The 6,000-nt window shown below is 36.6% G+C and overlaps 1 protein-coding gene across 2 annotated transcripts in view; it reads right to left on the reverse strand.

Annotated features, from left to right (window-relative positions):
• LOC126106356 (speckle-type POZ protein-like) overlaps window positions 1–5,425 on the reverse strand; it is a 497,553-nt gene extending 492,128 nt beyond the window's left edge. For both annotated transcript variants that reach the window (XR_007523336.1, XM_049912608.1), the window contains exon 1: window positions 5,307–5,425. The gene's annotated coding sequence lies outside the window, so the exon portion shown is untranslated. The remainder of the gene's footprint in view (window positions 1–5,306) is intronic.
• Window positions 5,426–6,000: the final 575 nt, after the last annotated feature.

Here is a 6,000-nt window from a genome sequence, read left to right on the forward strand (position 1 = left end):
AATATGGCTTAAATATTCAGTGCTTGACTGAACAACATATGACTTCCTTGTATTACTCTCAAATTTATTATGGGAAACGCAGAGACAGTCAAACACTTTCAAACGGTGTAGAAGATCAGCACTCCCACACAGGCTGTCCTTCAGCTGGTGAAAGCCACTGAAAATATGCAGAGAAATGTTACAGGTGACAGTTGGTACTACTCCGTAAAACTATGGCTGAAGGGCAACAGGCGGATTCCATATTCCTCGAGTTCCGAAAAGCATTTGACATTGTGTCCTACTGCAGACTGTTAACAAAGTGGCTCAAAGACTACTTCATTAACAGGACTCAGTACATTGTCCTCGACAGCAAGTATTAATCAGAGACACAGATATAGTAAGGAGTAGGCCAGGGAAGTGTGGTACGGCCGCTGTTATATACACAGATGATCTGGTGGAAACAGTGAGCAGCAGTCTGCCACTGTTTGCTGATGATGCTGTAGTGTACGAGAAGGTGTCGTTGAGCGACTGTAGGAGGATACAAGATGACTTAGACAAACTTTCTAGTTGGTGTTATGAATGGCAGGTAGCTCTAAATGTAGAAAAATGTAAGTTAATGCAAACGAGTAGCAAAAACAAACTCAAATACAGCATTAGTAACATGCTGCTTGACTACCACATTGAATAAATATCCATACATAATTATGCAAAGAGATATGAAATGCAGTGAGCACATAGAAAAGCTAGTAGGGAAGGCGAGTCGTTAACTTCAGTTTACTGGCAGAATTTTAGGAAAACGTGATTCATCTGTACAGAAGACCAAGGACAATAGTAGTGTGATGCATTCTTGAGTATTGCGTGAGTGTTTGGGATCCACACCAGGTCATATTAAAGGAAGACACCGTACAACTTCATAAGCAGGCTGCTAGATTTTTTACCAGTAGATGCTTCAAGAACTGAAATGGGAGTCCCCGGAGGGAAGACTATATTCTGTTCGAGAAACACTTCTGAGAAAATTTAGAGAACCAGCATTTGAAGCTGACTACAGAATGATTCTACTGCTGCCAACATACATTTCACAGAAAGTGCATGAAAATAAGACAAATTATGGCTTGTATAGAGGCATACAGTCAGTCATGTTCCCTTTGCTTTATCTGTGAGTGAACAGGGAAAAAATGAAAGACAGCCTTTGGCCATTTTCTCCACATTTGTTGATGTTGCTTGTGGTGTGAATTCTTGTGTTACATCAAGTTTAGCCAAAGACAAAAGTCACAATAAGACTGATCTTCACGAAGAGTCTCGCAAGAGACCTTGTAATGTGTAGGCTTTCTGTTTGGAGGAAAACAAGATATGCATCAACTGTGTGGTGTTGCAATTTCTTTGGAATGTTCTAGGAAGGCCTGGGTGAAATATGATTCAGAGCTTCATGAGAATATATAACTACTTTCCTCTTGATCTTTTAATTTAAATTGTTGCCAAATTTCTCCTTTCATAAAAGTACAGAGTGCAACACAGTAGTCACTCTACATTGGAATGAAGTGCAGGAAACTCAAAGCTGATTTCACCAACAATTTCTCATAAATGAAATGCCTTCCCCAATATACTTTCATAGGGAATCTGTAATATTCTCTCACTTATGATAATCTGTGAACTAGTGGAGAGGTAACAATCTACTGCTACTTTAATAATGCGTGAAATAAAAATATACCATAAATTTTGCTGTATTTTAGTTGTCCAAGTGTTTTAAATCCTACAATGTTAAAAAAAATTCAAGTTTCCATGAAGTCTAATTACAAAATGTGTCTCAGACAACTTGAAGTCATCAAAATATACATTCACTACAGTATTGGTTTTGTATGCAAAAATAAATAAATTAATTAATTAAATAAATAAAATAAAAAGACACACTGAGGGATCACTCCATAATAGTTGTGCTCCTGTGAATGTCCATAGTAGCTAACAATTGTGTAAACAAAGGAAACCAAAATGTTCTTACTCTGATGTAGTAGTCATTGATCACAATAAAATTTGCAACATACATTAGCAAATGCAATGAAGGAAACAATCTTATTTACCCTGAAGAACCTCTTGTTTTAATTATCTGTAAGTTTATTCATTAACAGTCAATATTTGATAGACATTACTCTGTATTCAGGCCATAGCGTTCAGGCAGCTATTTCCATCTTTAGGCAATTCTCTGTGTTTGGACACAATGCGTTAAGTCCATTCTCTACAAAAAAGAGTGGCAGGAGCTTTTCACAAAACCATACTGTCCAATATCCTTGAATCCACCCATTGTTGATCTTAGAAAATATCCTGAGCTCAAAATAACTGACCTCCAACATGCCACCCAAAAAAAATTCCATACACATGCGACACATGTAAAACAATGCGCACTTTTCTCACAAAGACATTTGTGAAAGCAAACAGCAAGCAGAACTATATCTTGGCCTGTGAAAAGCATTGTACTCTGTACCACACAAAATAATTATTAACAGAAGTCAGAGAATACAGAGTACCAAACATAATTTGTCAGTGGGTTGAGGATTTACTGGAACAAAGGACGCAGCATGCTATCTTAGAGGAAAAAGTCACTGACAGGTGTAGAAGTTACCACAGGTATGCCCCATAGAAGTGTGTTGGAATCTTTATTGTATTATGTTGCATAATAATTCACTGGCAAACAAAATTAACAATAACCTCAGTTGATGCAGTTATCGATACAGAAGCACTGTCAAAGAGCTGCATACTTATTCAGTCAGTTCTTGACGGGATTTAAAAGCTGTGCAAAGGCTGCCAACTTGGTTTGTGTGTCCAGAAACACATAATGTGCTCTTTACAAAATTACAATTTCTATCAGATTCAGCTTATCCATTATATACGGGTATTTTTTAGAACCCATGTCTGCATATTTAGTATAAATACAGAAAATTGCAACAAGTCCATTTTTTAAAATTTTGTTTAATCCATCAACTGGTTTTAGAACCTTTTCAGGCTTCAATCTTCATATGTGGAACATGGAAGCTACACATTTATTTCCATAGCCTAGTGAAAGTTACTGGCTATTTGAGAAGAAGGTACATAAAAAGATTTTAATGCTCAGCCATGAATAATAGTTATACAGTGAGTTGCACAAAAAAAAAATGAAATCTGTTAATTATAAATTAAAGAGAATCTGCCTTTTTGGCATGAACACAGTTGCTCATTTGTTTTAATACACAAATATGTTTCAACACAACTGTGGCACTTCAACTGGGTATTTCCCTATGACTGTTCCTGAAATACAAACAGGCACATTTTAAGTCGGGTAGGAATATATTACTTCAGATTTAGCGATTTAAACTACATGTGTACTTTATCCTTTTTATTTTGTATGGTTGCCAACAGAACCAGCCATATGTTTAAATTAATAGATCATGACATCTGTAAACACAGAATGTTCTTAGGGAATCGTCCGAACTTAATTTTCGTTTCAGATACAACCTTCTGTTAAAATCATTGCATATGCACCATTCACACTTACTATTGCTGTATTGGACCTGACACGGGATATGGAAGGTTTTTATTTGCTTGCTAATTGTGTCTGTTGTTTAGTATTAAGAATAACCTATAGAAATTGCTAAAAGATTTGTGAGGCTTTGGTATGAAGAACTATTTGATTTGGTTTGGTATTTATGGATTAGGCTGTGTACTGGGATGTTAACAGCATTTACTTATGACTTTTCCTGCTCATTGCAGAATTCTGGATCTTGATAAGTTGCTGTGGCTTGTTCTTACGTTTTGCTGCACTATTTACGTTTCTGACGTACGTCTGACAAACATTTGTTTCACCGTTTTGATTCGGATTACTGGTCTCGAAATTTGATTCCATTCCAATGTGTTTTCATTGTCTCTCACACTCATGTGTAAAGGTGGAGGAAGGGGGGGGGGCTGAGCAGGCTCTGAACGTACATATAAAACACACACATTCTGCTGCATGATGCTCAAAGAAAGAACTCCGACTGGCAGGTAGCTAGCCCCTTCTAATCCACTCTCTGATAAGTTGACTACAAAGTTATTTTAACATGAGTATAGGCTACTTTTGAGTATTTTTAATCTTTTCTGCAGTGTATCATCAGTTCTATATGCCACATATATTCCTTGTTTCCCTTACTGTTTTCTATTCTGTATGTTGTTTTGTTATTCACATCCAGACAGATGACCACGGACAATGTTACAAAATAAACACAGAAATGTTACAAAATAAACACAGTAGAAAAATTGAACCAAACCAACACTGAACGGAGAGTTAACAATCACACAACAGAAAATACATGAACACACAAGATGAAGAAAACAACAAACAGGAAAACATGGCAGACAGTGACATCTGTCTACAAAATAACACACATAAAAGGAAACATAAGAAAACAAGGAATACTTGTGGCATATATAACTAATAACAAAGTGCAGAAAATATTAAAAATACAAAACCATAAAGGTAATTTCAAGAAAGCAGGAATATATCAGCTAACCTGCAATGCCTGTGATTCAGTATGTTCAGGACAACACAAGTAGACTTGAAAAAAAAGCACTAAAGGGTGACAGCTAACATTCATCATCTAGAACCCACCCCATTAAAATAATCTCCGTTCTAGTTGCATAGCAACAACCCCCCCCCCCCCCCCCCCCGGCTAAAAAGATAGTGACCGTCTTTACCACTTTTAAACAAGTGGTAAAAATTACCACATCTAAAAGGCACCCATAAGGGCGAAAAATCTATCTATGATCGAACGGTAGTACCCTCCCCCTTACTTACTTAACAACAACAACTAAAACAACATAACAAGGCACAGAAAATAAAGCACGGGAGGAAACATAAACAAAGGTATCCAAATACGTAACGTGACATATAAATAGCAAAACTACACCAAATTGTGCTCCAAATTTCACAAATCTTTCACCGATGTTCACAGGTCATTCTAAAAACAGTGGCATGCAAATAAAAACCAAAAATCAGCTCTGGACAAGTCACTACTGAAATGGTAAACCTAAATGGAGCATATACTACGATTTTAACGGAACATAAACTTTTAGTAGTTGTAACCCGACATGCCGTACTAATTTAACCCTCTGGATGATTTCACATGTATATATTTCAGGAACAATTTAAGGAAGAAAAACCAACGAGGGTACCGTAACTCTAGTGAAATGTCTTTTGGTATCTAAGCAAAACAATAACTGTGTACCTGAAAAAAAGCCGGACTCTTTATTTAATTAGTTTTTATTTTGATGCAACTACAGGAATAACAATTAAGAGTTTTAATGTAATCAATTCCACTACTTACTGCGAAAATTTGGGCGGCTTTGCAGTTCGTATCCACTTACTAGGTTACGTTGCAACTACAATTGAGCAACCCATCAGACGAACTCCCCGATTTCGTCTCAGCCAATGTCACTCGTTACGCTATCAGCCAATGACTGGCTCCTCCAGAGTGGCCAACTCTGCGGCACAATTTCCCCCCATATCGCATTTGAGTTCGGTTTAAATCGAGCCAAAATATGTTTTTACAGTGCCATAAAGCATTAAAGTGAATAAACTGTTATTCCAGGTGTCAAACGTATTTCACTAAAATATTCTATACAAACAAAAGTTAGCTGCTTATAGCGATCTAAGAACAAACAGAAGCGCGACAGTTTACTCACCGGTGCAATATTGGTATCTATTCCCACTAGATGTTTTACCTGGGAATGGTGCTACAGCTAAAACAAAATATTAGAAAAGAAATTCATTATACAGATCTGTATTTGCATTCACCAATGTTTCTGTGAGAAACAGAGTTTCAAAATTCCCATACCCAATACCAAGTGATTATCAAGTGATCCGTAATGTCTGATAAGAGCACGCAATAGCAAAACAATTTTTTAAACAGTTACTTACAACTTCATTATCCATTAAATCAATGCAATTTTCTGGACATATATATATTGCTTCACTTGTAAAAGCAGGTCCCCATCTTGATATCACTTATTGTCGCATAG

This window comes from Schistocerca cancellata, chromosome 10 (assembly GCF_023864275.1).
Source record: "Schistocerca cancellata isolate TAMUIC-IGC-003103 chromosome 10, iqSchCanc2.1, whole genome shotgun sequence".
Taxonomy (NCBI): Eukaryota; Metazoa; Arthropoda; class Insecta; order Orthoptera; family Acrididae; genus Schistocerca; species Schistocerca cancellata.